The sequence below is a fragment of the Panthera uncia genome (assembly GCF_023721935.1).
Source record: "Panthera uncia isolate 11264 chromosome C1 unlocalized genomic scaffold, Puncia_PCG_1.0 HiC_scaffold_4, whole genome shotgun sequence".
NCBI classification, from domain to species: domain Eukaryota; kingdom Metazoa; phylum Chordata; class Mammalia; order Carnivora; family Felidae; genus Panthera; species Panthera uncia.
The window spans coordinates 29993608-30009351 of record NW_026057585.1 but is presented as its reverse complement, the minus strand read 5'-3'; the positions used below and the strand labels follow the sequence as shown (position 1 = coordinate 30009351).

The following is a 15744-nucleotide window of genomic DNA, read 5'->3' as shown; positions in this document are numbered from 1 at the left end:
TTTATCCCTGCTTCTCCCCATGAGAAACAGGGGAAACACATTTCAATATTACAACAAAAACAAGAGGGAAAACTATCAGGCTGGGGAACAGGACAGCCTTAGCAGGACAGTCCTTAGCAGAGGGCAGCCGTTCACCTGCCGGCTTCAGGCACAAGATAATTTTGGTAAAAAGGAATGGGGAAAAGAGAGTAGACTCGGATTAAAACAAGAACCGACTCTCCAATATATCTTTAATAGCAGAGACGGAACAAATGAAGCCGAGAAGCTATTCGTGCCAAGATAAAGTTGTGAGTGCCCCGAATCCGAGGCAAGTACTTAGCTCCTTAGACTAGAGCCTGCTTAAACGACTTTTACGCCAGTTCTCCCCTACCATGTCACTGCATTTCTCCCCATGTCTTAATATCAGAGTTTTAGTCAAAAGGACAGACCCAGGAAGGGCGAAGGTTGCTGACCTTGCCCCGCTCCCTCCAGGCGACAGCGTCTGCCTGGCTCCGCGCCCTGCTCAGGTAGGCGTTTGACAGGTAAGTCTTCAGGCGACAGCGATCTTCCCCGCCCCATGCACCTGTTCGGCGGCCAGCAGCCTCCCGCCACCAATCCCCGACCCTGGGCCACCTAACTGGCCGCTAGCCCCCTCCGGTGAGCTCGGCCCGCTGCGGAAGAGCCCCGACCCTCCGCGGGCGCGGCAGGGCGGCCAGGGGAAAGTGCTCGCCGTCACATGGAGGCCCCGGCCCGCCCCATTGGCTGTGGCCGAGCCAGTCGCGGCGCTCGCTGGCTGCGGTTGGTCCCGGAGCTGCAGCGCCTGCACGGGCCCGGAGTCCATGTTACGCTTTGTCTAATTCCCCCCGTTACAGAGTCATGTGCTGCTGCTCCCGTCGTCGCCGCTGCCGCCGCCCGTGGTGCCCCGGCTCCTCCGCCGCGCTTCGAGGTGGCAGCCGCGGGCGGGGCCTCGGGAGCAGGGTCCAGGGCGCCGCGCGCCTTCGCCGCCCCGGCGCGTCCCGGTGCAGCCGCCGCCCGCCGCAGGTGATGCCGCCACCTCCCGCCTCAGCATAAGCCGTGGCTCGGCGGCCAAGCTGCCCCGACTGCCCCCCAAGGTTAGTGCTAGCCTCGCCGGGGCCGGGGCCGCGCAGGTGGGAGCCGCCCCGGAGCCGAAGCGCGCGCCCCCGGCGCAGGCGTCCTGCCCCGCGGCGGGGAACTGGCAGCGAGGGGCGGTGGGGGGGGGGGGAGGGGGCGCGGGCGGCGCGCGGGGCCGCGCTGGGTTCCCGTCTGCGACCGCCCGGGCCCGGAAGATTGCGCCGCTCTGGGCAACTGGAGCGGCGGGCGCCGCCGAAGCCTCGGCCGCCGGCGGTGGGCCCTGAGAGAGGAGAGTGTGGACTGCCTCCCTCCAGCTCCCCCTCGCGCGCGCTCCCTCCCCTCGCCCCCGTCCGCGCAGTCGGGAGGGCGGGGAGTCCCGGTTTCGGCTCCGCTGATTCCTCCCGGAGGTGGGTGTTTGGTGTCTGGCCTTGCTGGCCGGGAGCCCAGAAGGTGAGCCCTTTAACTTCTCGTGAAACGCCTCCCCCTCGCCTGCTTCCCGCGCCGGGTGGGCTGGGCGGGGAATGAGGGCCGCGCCCCGCCCCCCGCGCCGGAGGGAGGGAGCCGGGGGCCCGCAGGTGCACCCTGCCCGCCGCGGGCCATCTCCGGGTTGGGTACCGGTATAATCCGCTTCTAGCTTGTTTGAAGGCGTGGGCACTTGGGAACTGGACTTCTGCTCGAATCCTGGCCAGGGGCTTGGGAAGGAGGATTGGGGGAAGTTGCTTACTGGAGGGTTGATTGAGGCCTTCCTCCTAATGTCCCCCCTCATTTGGGGTCTCCCGTGGGGATAAACAAATTAGGCTTTTGGTTTTTTTGGAGGGCTGTTTTTTTGTTTTGTTTTGTTTTGTTTTCTGTGTTGTGTTTCTTAAAAAGCCAGCCGCAGTGAAGGAGAGCTGCCGCAGGTCGAGGGAGGAGAGGTAGGTCCCTGCTGGAGAGGAAGAGGTGGGATTTGCGGTCCCAGTGGGTACGCAGCTGGGGGTTGTGTGGCTGAAGGTGGGGAGGTGAGGCTTCAGGACAGAAACAACGCAAAGGTGTGAGGGAGCGAGCGCTCAAGAGGTAGGCCGAGAGATGGGGAATAGTACTGGGGAGTCCTAGCCAATTGTGGGACCCAACTTGAGCTACTTGGGCTCATACATGGCTCCTGCTTTGCAGATTTCCTCCTTTTTCTTCCTTGAATTTCAAAAATATTTCTTGTTGGGCAAATCTGTGAGGATATATTTTGAAAGATAACTGAGTAAAAAGAGAGCAGGCTTCTGGAAACTTTCCTGAGCTTTGAAAATAAAATTCCATTCAGGCCGCTCTTATTGAGCACCTATTTTGTGTTCTGTGCTGGACTTTGGAAGAGTCTGGACAGGCGAGGAGTTACTGTCTGCAGTAATGGTGACGGCTGTTTGCCTCATAAACAACCAAAGGGCACTTCCAAGTGCCAAGAATGACAGTGATTCAGACCTTCCCCACCAAAGCTTCTGGGCCCCCCCCCCCCCACCTCCGCCGCTCTTTACAGACCTGTGGGAAGAATCCATGGCTAGTAAAGGAGGTCCGTAGACAGCATTTCATTTTACTGTCCATAAATACTGGCCAAACCCCTGCCATCAGGTAGGAAAGGGTTAGAGTTGTCACTTCTCTTGTATTCCACATCAGTTGATTAAAATCCTGTTAAAGTGCAAAAGCAAGAGAGAAAAGATCCTGAGATGAGTTAAAATAAGGATCCAGCACAGTTGATTTGGAGTGTTTGGTCTCTGTAGGTTATTTAGGGAGTCTCCTGTAAAATGATTAGGTAATCCACGGAGCTGAAAGAAAATGCAAATCTTGAATTGGCATGGTTTACTTACATATTTGAACATTTTATCTTAGGTTTGTCTCGTTTTTATTGACGGTGTGTGAGTGTGTACTTTGTTGATTAAAACTCAACACGTTAGAAGTTTGCAGAGGGAAGTGTCCTTAGGTGACCCAGTCCCCCAGTCTCTTCTGTTACCACGTTGAGTAGTGTATGATGCAACAGTTAAAGTATTGAGCCATGTTCATATCTTTTTCTCCTTGCCAAGGTTTACAGAATTCAAAAACTTGATCAACACTTTGCTGTTTTCCCTTCACTTTTATACTGTGATGAGCTTTTTAAAATTAATTTCACAAAATGTTGATGTGTTTGTCATGTCCTGGTAGCTAAACTGTTTTGGTAGCTGTATGATGGAAGTTACACTTGGTTCAATCTCAGTAACACAGGTAAATTGGCACTATCTGTGAAGAAGTCCAAAGTTTTGTTCCAACTGTGTACTCATGATCACACATGCTCTTGAAATGGTAGTTGGTAAGGGATTTCACGTACTTTTCATACATAATTGGAGCTGATTCTTGACATTCTAAGAAACACCAGTCACTTTATTGAGTGCCAGCAGCAAGCAGAAAACCAGAGTGGGTGTTGTGGTTCCCTAACAAGGAAGGAGAAGATTCTTGCACAAATAGAGGGCAGGTAAGACAGATACAAGTGAGGACACCACCAGAAGCAAAGGATTGCATTTTTCTAGGAGGTCAAGGAATACTGAAATGGAAAGGGTGTTTGGAGCCAGATAAAAGTATTGTGTGCTTTGGGGAAGGGGGAAGGAGCATGTTTTAGGGGAAGCAGTGAGCTTTGTCCCAAGTCAAATATAGTAAATAGGTTTGCCTGGCTGGAGCAGAGAACAAGACTGATGGAGTTAGGGGAGATCTAGTTAGTGGAAAACGTGAAGCACAGGTCAGTGATGCTAATCATTTGCCTCAAGAAGAGTGGTTCTCAACAAGGGGTGATTTTGCCTCCCAGCAAACATTTGGCAATGTCTGGAAACTTTTTTTTTTTTTTTTTTTTTTTTTGTTATAGCCGGGAGGCAGGTGCTACTGACATCTAGTGGAAAGAGGCCAGGGATCCTGCTGCACATCCATCCTGCAATGCTCAGGACAGCCCCCACAACAAAGAACTATCCCGGCTGAAATGTCAGTAGTGCCAGGGTTGAGAAACCCTGCTCGACCTTAACAGCAAACGTTAAGGTCACCGTGAAGGAAAGTTACATCTCAGAATGGGCCTTGAAGGAGGTGGTTCTTGACTGGTGAGCGAGGACGTCAAGTTTGGGAGGCCAATCTAGGAGACCTCTGCTCTGCTCTGCTCAGCCTGAAGTGAGTAGGATCTGGGCAAAGCCTAATCAGAAGAAAAGGGCATTTTTGAGAAATCATGGCAGATGAGTTAGCAGGGCAGTATAATACTGGGTAGGTGGGGAATCTTGGAGTCAGAACTGGAATTTGAGAGAGGTCCTGGTATAACTTCTTTAGTAAATTTTACACTTGCTAGACAGCCTCTGTTTAAACACCCCTAGAGTGAAGCCAGTCGGTTAAGCAACCGACTTCCGCTCAGGTCATGATCTCATGGTTTGTGAGTTGGAGCCCCTTGTCAGGCTCTGTGCTGATAGCTCAGAGCCTGGAGTCTGCTTCAGCTTCTGTCTTGTGTCTGTCTGTCTGTCTGTCTCTCTCTCTCTCTCTCTCTCTCTCTCTCTCTCTGCCCCTCCCCTGCTCACACTAGCTCTCTCTCAAAAATAAACATTAAAAAAAAATTTTTTTTTAAATAACCCCTAGAAAGTACAGGGAACCCTGTAGTTAGGAAGACATGTCATTATATCTTTGGATTCCATGTGTGATTTTTATTTGAGCTGAAGGCTGCCTCCTCGAAACTGTTCCGTTGATTCTGTGCCTCTGGAACTTCCCATATCCAGAGGACAGCCCCTTGAATTCACAAAGACGGTATGATGTCTCTCTCCCCATTTCTCAATGCAAAATAGTCAACCTCTTCTCACAATCTTGTGTGGGACATGGTTTCTAGATGTCTTTTTAGTTTGTCAGCATCTCTCATAGAGAGTAATGGTATCTGGAATTAAATACGGTAATTGAGGTATGCCTGGTCAACAGAGAGTATAGTAGGACAGCTTTTTCCTAAGACCAAGGCATAAACATCTACTTACTGCAATTTAAACAACTTTTTTTTTTTAAGTTTTTATTTTATTTTGAGAGAGACAGAGAGTGCACACACAGAGGAGGAGCAGAGAGAGAGTAAGGAAGAGAATCCCAAGCAGTCTCTGCGCTGTCAGCCCAGAGCCCAACGTGGGGCTCAATCTTGATCTCATGAGCCGTGAGATTATGACCTGAGCCAAAATCAAGAGTGGAATGCTTAACTGACTGAGCTACCCAGGTGCCCCACAAAACTGCCTTTTTTTTTTTTAACGTTTATTTATTTTTGAGAGACAGTGTGAGCGGGGGAGGGGGAGAGAGAGAGGGAGACACAGAATCTGAAGCAGGCTCCAGGCTCTGAGCTGTCAGCACAGAGCCCGATGTGGGGCTTGAACTCACGAACTGTGGGATCATGACATGAGCCAAAGTTGGACGCTCAACCGACTGAGCCACCCAGGCATCCCCAAAACTGCCTTTTTTAAAAAACAGCACCTAGCACAGATTCACCTGTAGGTTCTGTCCAGTCAAACTGTCAAAACATCCAGATATGGTGTTGAGCTGCTGCGACCCTATTCATTGGGCAGATTTTTGTATGTGTAGGTGAGATTGAGTGGACGGTTTTTAGTTTTTGTCCCTGTTCAGTGGTATCCTATTTATTTTGGTCCAGTCTCAGGCCTTTTGAGATTTTAAAGTCTTGATTCTGCCTTCTAATCCTATGAGAGAGGAGTAGAGGATGACTTTGCCAAAAGCTTTATAGTCACTTGTATTAATACTGCACGAAACCCAGTAGTTTGGCACTGCTGGTCCTATTTGAGAGCTGAGGTGTTTAGTGATGGAGGTAAATTCTAGGGGTTGATTGGCCCTTAGGTCAGGGGCTTCTAAGGAATCTATGTTTGTGGTCAGACTACATTGCATTTAGCTTTTGCAAATGTTTGTACCTGAGGTGCCCTTTTGAAATTATTTGAGTCAGTTGCAAGCTTCTGAAATCTGTACTCCATCCTCTAGGGTCTTTGTAATTCTGTTTAGACATCTGGAAGAGAATTTCTAATGTTCTGTGCAAATCTGAAGCTTACCAGATCAGAGTTGCTTTTGAAATTTGTGCGGACATAAATAGGATAACTGGTATTGAAAAAACCACGTATGAACGTGGTTCCCACTCGGGCTAAGCTTTTTTTCCTTTTCTTTTTGCTAGTATGCTCAAAGTACTTAATTAGTGACAGGTTTACATTTGGGGCAGGAGAGAGGATTAGGGCTTAGAAACAAGCCCTTTTCCCAGAATTAGGGTTTAGCTTGTCATTGGTGTGATTTCATACTTACCAGATTTCACGTGTCTTCACTGAAATGACATTAGGAAATTACCACGCTCAGATGTCTTTTGAAGCAGGCAGTTCAGAAAGCGTAAGTAACTTAGTGCCAAGTTCTTCAAATGTTCTAGATCTATCCAATAAACTAGATTTAAACAAATGATTTGGTTGGGATGGTAGCCATCCAACAGTTTTGAGAGTGTTAGAACAAAATTCCAGATCTTGTAGCTAACAAGTACAGCCTCTTTGTTATGAATATCCATCATGCCCTGGTCCCCTGCTGGTGTGTTGTCTGTCCAGATGGTCTGTTCCCTCTCACTTCTGTTCTGGTCCACATGGGAAACCTCTCCATGTCCTCTGGAGGTGAGAGATATTCCTGAGAGCAGAAGGGATGTTTTGTGAAGGTATGAGATTTCTTGAGAGGGAAAATATTTGAAAGCCCTTAGGTATTGTCCTTGTAGACTTTCAAAGGCTATACCGAACTTGAAGCCACCTTGGAATTAAAGATGTGATGTATCATTTTGAGTAGAAAGGTAGAATTTTGTAGATGGAAGGTATCAACACTTGAATTTTATATCCATAAAATCGAGGAAATCCAGGCCCGGGGAGGTGATGTGATTAGCTGTAGCTTACCCAGGAGGTGACAGAGCAGGCATTAGAATTCATCTGCCTTAAAGACCACAAATAAAGGCTAAGGATAAAGATTTCTCCTCTGCTTGAAGGTGTGTAAACAGTGGGTCCCTCAGGCCTTATTTACATAATTGATCCAGAAGAAGGAGCACACAGTGGAATTTCTAAGTTTACAGATGACAGCAAGCTCTTCTGAATTATGAAATAAGTAACCAATGGGGATTTACTCCAGGGAAACCGTATTAGGATATATGAGTCATCAGCAGATTTGCAGGTGAGTTTCTCTGTGGGCAGTATGAGGTCAGGTACTTAGAAATTATGGAACTGTCATAGGGTGGGTGTTTTGCTGGCAAAACCCAGGAAAGGACTTCAAAAACACTTTCACAGTGTTGTCCCAACTTGCTCTTGCAGGTTAAAAAAGGCAGGAAATGCTAAGCTTCATACAAAAGATTTTGGAAACGAAACAGAAAATCTTATTTGATTTTTCACTGTGCTTTGTTCAAAGCATGGGCACCTGTCTTTAGGAAAGACCCTAGAGCCGGAACGACCAATGTAATGGTACCTAAAAAATGTAGACGTTCCTGCTAGAATGGAAGCTCCAGAAGGACAGGGCCTTCCCCGTCTGTTTTTTGATAAAAATATTGGGACTTAATAAAATAAAATAAAAAATAATGGGATTTTTAGTATCTGGAAAGAAGACTGCAAGGAGATATTATTGAAACCCATGAAACCGTTAGGATAAGGATAGGAGAACCTGATTGTTCCCCTAATCCCAGCAAACCTGAATGTGGTATTTCAGTTGCCTGCTTCCTTGTCTCCATGGTCCAGTACTTGTCAGTGTGGCAAGGGCAGGGAGATATCTGTATTGTTCTGCACGGATTTCCTACTGCCTCATGCATGGCAGGTCCTCTGTTCATATCTGTTGCCAGAAGGAATGCATGAAGAGGTATACGTTAAAGCTTTATAATACGCAAGTTCAGGATGAAGGCAAAAAAATATGGCACCAGTTTTTCTCAACCCTGGCTATCATCAGAGTCAGTCTGGGGAATATTTTTAAAGTTACTCAAGCCCATCTATCGAATCAAAATCTCTGGGGAGTGGGGGCGGGGGGAGTTTCGTGTTGAAACGAGCTCTCCTCCACCCCCCCAAGTGATTCCATGTGTGGAGCCAAGACAGAACCACTCACTGTCTTTTGTACACAGAAGTCTGGGTACCCACTGAAGACAAAAGGTTTTGAAACATTCGTGGCTGACAGGCTCACAGTTAGTTACTAAGACAAAGAACTTTAAGGATACATCTGTGTCCTTGGAAGGTGATGACCAAGGCAGTGGATGGTTCACAGGGTGGCCCGTGGTGTTTTCATGAGGTGCTGCATCCCCAGACTGGATGGCATAATGAGCCAACTTGAAGTCTGTTCCTGAGCAGTTGTTTCCAGGTTCCATGGTGACAGTTGCACCAGCCTGTGGGGTAAAAGAGTAAAAGCAATGCGGCAAGCTTTTGAGTTTTGATTTTAATGCTAAGTTTATTCAATTTCAAAGGTCTTTTTAAAAAATCTTGGGTACTTCCTACTTTGAGGTGTTAATTTTGTTTCCTCTTGTGAAGGATGGCGATGATCGCTTTTTTGAGGTCATCTCTTGGTCACCCAAACCCTGGCAGTTTTATGACAGCCTTCCTGTAAGATTCTACTGGTCTATGAAATTAAGTGTGGGAACTACTACTGCTGAGGTTTTCAAGATGTCCATATCCTCCTGTTGACACCTGCTGTTGTGAAGGCTCACAGATATCCATGGTAGATGCCATTATGAACATTTCTTAAAACCCTTTTTTACTTTCCTCTTCTGCTTGCTGGTAATAGTCAGGAACACTGCCAAGGAAGGCTTCACTTCCCCAGCAACCCATAAATTCCATTGCTAAATCTTAGCGTCAACAGATCACCAACACCGCAATAAATTCTACAAAGGAGGGAGAAGAAAGGAAGCGCAAGACCACCCTCCCCTCTGAAGGATGTTGATCACCAGAAAGCACCAGATCTCCAGATCTCATGCAGTGGAGACAGGACACATTCATGCCATCCCACTGTGTATGAAATACCATCAGTCAAAATCCTCTTTACTGATTGTTCCAAGCTTAGTTCTAAGAGATATTTAAAAATTAAAATTGTTTGGAAAATGGTCTCCATGATGCACCCCACTAAATAAGCTTTTAAAATCAATTTATTACCAGATGTAACTAGTTTTGTTTTGTTTTGTTTTTTAACTTAATTGGTCAAGAAGTAATTGGACAATGTGTGGACTACCCCAAATTAATACTAACAACTGTTAATTAGGCATTTTCTGATTGTCCAAATGTATGCCCTGAAATTTACATGCATTCTCATTCCATCCTCGAAGCAATCCTGAGTGGAAGGTAGACTTACATCCTACCTTACAGATGAGGTAACTGGGGCTTCAGAGGTTATGTGATTTGTAAAAAAAATCACACAGAAATGGTGGAAGTGGAATTTGAAATTAGCCTTGTTATTTCAAAGCCCATTCTCTTATCTACTGTTCTCATTACTCTTGTATTCTTTGTATTCATTTTATAATACCTATTCATATTCTTGCCAAAAAAAAACCCAAAAAACGCCAAGAAAGAGAATGGGATTTTGAGGTCTAGAGGGACCTCGCAGCTTGTCCAGGTCATGCTCCTCATTCAGGGGTCAGATCTGAAATGTGGGGACAGAGGCCATAGAGAGTTGAGCCCCAGTGACACCTGCATCTTCTGGTTTCTAGGACAGCATTCTCGCCAGCACACAGGGTTTTAGAAAATAGCAACCAAAATAATACCATTTGAGTGAAACTTTACCCTAGAATTGAGAGGGTAATTTAAAAGCACTTGTTTTGGTGACTTCTCTAGCCCTGTTCTGTTTTGTCACCAGTATTGGTGATGGAATGCCACTTGTAATAGTACATACACATGAAGCCCCCTTCTCCTAAAGAGATCAGCCTTACAGTAACAGCTGGACACAAATATGTCAAGATGTAGCTGATATTTATTAAGGTGTTAATACCCAAGTGCTCGCTGAACAACTGCTATCACAAATATATGCAATTAAAAAAATAATCATATCTGTATTCCTCTAAATAGACCATGAATCAATATCCAAATATCTATATCGTCTTAATATAGATTTGTTATGATCAAGTATAATTATTTCAGCGTAGTGAATTCATCCTGCTAGAATCTCTCCTTTCACGGTTTTATTTTTCATACTAGCATTTGGCCACTAATAAAGTACAAATTAGGAAATGGTCTGCAGCACTAACACAGATTTCACAAATGCACCCCTTCCTATACACACAGGTACAGAGAGGGAGGGAAAGGCAGAGGGAGGGACACTTTTCTCTCTCTTTAGCCTAGTTCTTTTCAAATATTTTTCTATTATGGGGCATTTCCCATTTCTCTTGGTTCTAAGTTCTTTTCCTTATAAGTCATTTGTACCTGGCAAAATCTGTATGGAGCCAAAATTGGGTAATTGCATCTGTAGTTTCTGCACTAACTAGAGGGAGCATTAGAGTGGGTGGTAGCTCTGCCTTGGGTCTCAGGCAAATACTAAGCACTGCCTGCAGCAGGCCTCAGGGAAGATGATGTGCAGCAGCTGGTCTTCAGCCTCAGGGTAGGGTGGTCAGGAGGGAGGGGGCTGGACCTGGGCTGAACTGGAAAATTCAGGTCTGCCTGAAGGGGCTCTGTTTAGCTGATCTGTTCAGCAGCCAATTGTTGGCCATATGGGAATGTGGGCAAGTCTTGCCAGATCTTCTGATTTTTCACCGTAAGCCAGAAAATCTGGATTATTACTTTAAAATCTCCTGATTTTAAAAGATCAGCTAACTCAACATTTTAAATAAGAACTTCCTGCCGACCAAACAAAATGGCTTTGTGGGCTGAGATACAGCCTGCAACCTTAGGCCCTTAGAGATGGATAGCCCTAAGGGGCCAGGTAAACAGAAGCATAGGATGTGAATAAAACCACAGCACACTTGGCAAATCAGTTTAAGTGGAAACAAATCAAAACTTGATTTCATTGCTTTGTGCTTCGCGCACCCCCCCCCCCCCGCCGCCACCCCCCTCCCTGGCCATGTACGCATAAAGCAGAAAAACTCAAAAGCCGCATACTTTCAATGATGGTAACAGTTTCTGCCCTTTAAATTTGGTATGTTTGAAGTGAATGCATTTGAAGGGTTGTCTTGCTTGAGGAGTAACAGATTCAGGGAGAACGGTGTAGTTTGGGAGGGAAGGAGCTAGGCAAAAGTGATTCAGAGCTGGGGGCTGAGGGGGCAGGTGGGCCGAAGAGCAGAGAATGAGGCGTGAGTACCACTTGGGAAGTGAAGAAAGAGATCATCTACCCCCCAAAGATAAGGGAAGAGGAACATTTATTTATATCTCAAAATTGATTTGGGGGTGATAGGGAAGACAGGGTTAGGAGAGTCCTTACCCAAGAAAGGGAAAATCATGACCTGATACATACTGAGAAGTAGTGTGGGATCTCTGTGGGTGGGCAGAGTGCCATTATTTCGCCATTGCTAGTGTGTGCGCATTAATTTGTGTTGTGGCTTCTGCAAAAGGAGAACCGGAGTGAGAAGGAAGGTGAAGGGTTCATGTGAGAAGGGAGAATGTAGAAGCAGAAGAGGACACTGCACAGCAGCCAGTACCAAAAAGGAAACCCGGGAAAGCGTTTGCATTGCAGAAAGTTGGCTGTGTTGGGATCCAGAGCGAGGTGGTCCCCCAGCTCGCACGCGGCTCCCCGGGGCTCCAGCTTGTTTTGCTTGTGGAGGGCTCGCATGCTCAGCGTGGCTTGCGGCAGTCCCCACACCCCCGCGTATGAAGTTAGCGACAGCACGACCGCATCTGCCCAGTCGGGGCTTGCTGCTGGGGAACAGTGGAGGCTGACTTGCCGCCCCTTCTCCCCGGCTGGGTGCCTCCATGCAGGACACGACCTCAGACCTGCACTGTGACCCCCACTAATGCTGCCGCCTGGTTTATCTGCTCTTCTGGGGAGAAGCCTTCCGTCGTTCGCCTAGAATAGGTCGAACAAATGCCCTCTCTGAAAGTGGAGAGGTTCAGAGAGGTGACACTTTAGCGGATCTCTGTTGGTAGCGGAGGCTACACTCCTAGCCTGAGAGGGGGATTTTTAAAAGCATTGTTCTCTTAATCATCCCGAGCATGGCACATTGTTCCTGGAATTTCAGCATTTTCTGGGAAAGAACTCTTTTGATTCATCAGCAGGTTCTATTCCAGTCCTTAGGACTGTCATCCCTGGGTGAGCTGAACCATGTCCTTCTCAGCTGGTGAAACTTAAAATTTTTAACACTTTGGTTGCTTTCAGAATAGAAGACGCATTTTAAAAACGTGCCCTCGCATCAGGGTAATGCAGTGAAGGTCTTCGGGGTTTTTTCTCCTTATGGAAGCCAGTTTGTAGTATTGAGAGAATGGGTGCAGATTTCCTTGCACTATTGCTGGGAAAAAGAACAGTTCTTCGAATTCCACTGTTTGTTCTTCCAGTGCCTCCAGTCCACAGATGGGAACCCAGAAAGATCCTATCAGGAAGTGAAACTTGTAAATAATCTTTGTGCTGGTGTGGGGCATCATGGATCAACAAATGGGACAAGAAGTCTTCTTGAAACTTCTTATGAAATACACTTTGAAAAGACCACAATCTTAGCGATTCTCTTCTGGAAATAATAATAGGAAACATCTATGAAGTACTCACACGCACCTGGCACTGTTTGGAGCACTTTGCATGTAGTAGCTCATTTGCCCCTCACGATGGGCAGAGTGCCCCAGTGTGGACGCACTTCCCCGTGACCGTGGGCAGCAGTCAAGGAGCTCCGGCGTGTATTGGGGGTAGTAGCAGGGCAGTGATGGGAACCAAAGCCCTTGCTGCTTCAGGATCCGTCCTTTCAAGGATTGCATTACTGCCTCTTGCCCTCTCTCCCGGCAAGGGCCTCAGATTGGCGTTAGAAACTCTTTTGCTTTCCACATTACCTCAGCTTTAAACTCAGGATCAAGGTGGGATTTTAAAAAAGAATGAATATTATGCTCCTTCCCTAATTGCTCCTCCACAAACAGAATGAACAGAGTTGTCAGGAGCTGTTTCCATCCAGGAACAGAAAGCTGATGATCTTCCTGGAACCATGTTCTAGCATCTTGGACCGCTCATCCTCGGGGCTGCCGTTGGGGCCTTGCTGCTGTCACAACCCTCACTCTTGGCACCAGAATCGTTTTTAAGAGCACAAAAGCTGTTTTACGTTTACCTTTACAACTAGTGGGTTTGGAATGCTTCTGAGAACCCTAAAAAAAAAATTGTTTTTCACACTTAACGTAAGGCAGTGGGAGGTCCATGAGTCTGGAGCTTAGGGACTTGAGTTCTGGTCCTCGCCCTTTCTTCTACTGACCATGTGACCTTGGATTTCACAGGACCTGGATTTCATGCCCTTGGGAGTGATGGGGGTGAATAGTGGCAATATGACTGGTTTCGTGAGGGTAAGGTGCTATTATACAGGACGGTAGTTTATCAACAACAGTAGTTGTGTGTGTTAGGCAGTGACTGGACCAGTGTGTCCTTTGTGAGCCGTGGAAGTCATTTTCCATGGGTGAGCGGTGAGGTGGATGCTTGGGAGTACTTGGGAAGGTTTGTGTTGATCTGAACTTCTTCCCTTTCCTGTTCTTCCCTTACCTGTGTTCTAGTGTGGACGATAGTATGGGTGTGGACTCAGTTTCTGGCCCAAACTCCATTTCCTTGGCTTTTCCCCCTCCTACTTTGGGCTCGCCTCCAGTTTGCCTACAAAGTACTGTTTGTTGTGAGGGTGAAGCGGGCGATTCTGGGCAGCGACACTGTGGCTGCAGGCAGTTACTGTAGTTCAAAGCAAAAAGCCAGGCTGGAGTAGGAGGGACACTGACGGGGCTTGTGCATTAGAATTTCGTACACTGGTTTTTGAAGGAAAGAAAGGGGGATAAGACATGACTTGTCACTAGGAACGTTATGAAATGCCCTTCCTAACGGAACGGAATTGGGTGAGGAAAAGAGGCCTTTAGGAAATCACTGCCTATTACTCTGAAAGCAAATGCTTTTTTTTTTTGTTTGTTTTTTTGGTGAAAGCAAATGCTTTTTGAGCAGTGTGTCTTGTGGTACATTCTAGTAGGACACAAACAAAAATTGATAAGAAATAATAAAAACAGGTGTCATTTTGGTGAATTTTTAGGTGGTCCATATTGAGCCAAACATTTTTCATGTTTTATCCTCACTTCAGTCATGGAGATAGGTATCATTTGTTGTTGCTGTTCCATTTCAAAGATTACAAAATTGAGGCTCACTCTGTTTAAATAACCTAGCAAGGGTCTGGGCACCTGGGTGGCTCAGTCAGTTAAGCATCCGATTTTGGCTCAGGTTATGATCTCACAGTCTGTGAGTTCAAGCCCTACTTTGGGCTCCATGCTGACAGCTCAGAGCCTGAAACCTGCTTCGGATTCTGTGTCTCCGTGCCTCTGCCCCTCCCTGCTCATGCTCTGTCTCTCTGTCTCTCTCTCAAAAATAAATAAAGATTAAATAACATACCAAGGGTTACAGTGCTAGTAAGTACCTGGAGGAACTAAACTTTGAACCTGGATCTGTCTCTCATCCACAGAATAAAACATGAGTTACATTTCCCTCCTGCTTTCAGGGAGGAGACTGGCTTGTGAACAGTGTAGTATAATTGAGCACAGTGTGCATGCAGTATATGCTGTAACCCCTGCATGAGCTAAAGTTTTTGGACATTTGCTTGGAGGAAAGAGAGACTGACCAAGAGTCAGACGCTTAACTGAGTGAGCCACCCAGGTGCCCCGAGACTGTAAAGACCAGTGAAGATTTCATACACACAGAAGAATGGTTTCAGAAAGGACCTTGAAGGATGCAATAGACTGGGACCGTCAGGGTGGGAGTGGTGAGGTATGGAAATGACAAAGGAAGTATGCAGTGTGTTTGGGGGAATTGATGCTGTGACAGAGTGAGAGATGTGGGAGAAAAGGAGAGCAGAAAAGCAGTTTGGGACAGGTTACTGAGGGCCTGGAGTGTCCTGCTACAGAATTTGGACTTCGTTCCATTGCCTTTGAAGGTTATTCCACTAAAGGTTCACGAGAAGGGACTTTATTTGCTTTAGTCTCTGACTTCATCGATGGTAGCGTGAAGAGAGGAGTAAATGTCTGCAGCAGGGATTCCCCGACTGGGCTGCACCTTAGGTCACTGGGAGTTCCTTAAATGAACAGAATGGTGCACTCACCCCCAGCAGTGATGCTGATGGTGTAAATCTGGGGTGGGGCCTGGCCTGGAGGATTATATTCGAAAGGTGCTTCTGAGTGCAGCCAGATCCAGGAATAGGTCCTGTGGGCATTAGAACATCAGGGACTGGGGCTGGACCAAGCCCAACAGTCATTGTGTGGATAATTTTGAAACGATGCGAGGGGGCCAGTGATCAAACCTTGGAGAAGATCTGTCATATATGCTCTATAAATCTTAAATAATAATCTCAGAACAGGGTCATTTCCACATAAATTTTCCCATTCATGTCTAGAATGTAGTATGGCTCTAATCTTTATGCCTGTGTGTTCTATTTGCCCTTTTTCTTTTATTTAGAGGGAAATGGAATATGTAGGATTTTCTCGGTGACTGTTCATCAGCGCAGTCTCTCAGGATGTGAGTTCTGGAGTCCACTGCCTCAGGCAGGGTGGCTCAGTGCTCACAGTTCACTTCAGTCTCTTA

General features: G+C 46.8%; 1 protein-coding gene across 3 annotated transcripts in view; it reads left to right on the top strand.

Moving 5' to 3' along the window:
* Window positions 1–824: 824 nt before the first annotated feature.
* The window catches only part of LRRC8D (leucine rich repeat containing 8 VRAC subunit D), a 122915-nt gene continuing 107995 nt past the window's right edge, over window positions 825–15744 (top strand). For 2 of the 3 annotated variants that reach the window (XM_049616809.1, XM_049616810.1), the window contains exon 1: window positions 918–1091. The gene's annotated coding sequence lies outside the window, so the exon portion shown is untranslated. Of the gene's footprint in view, window positions 1092–15744 lie in introns of all 3 variants that reach the window. The other variant, XR_007454723.1, reaches the window with a different exon arrangement.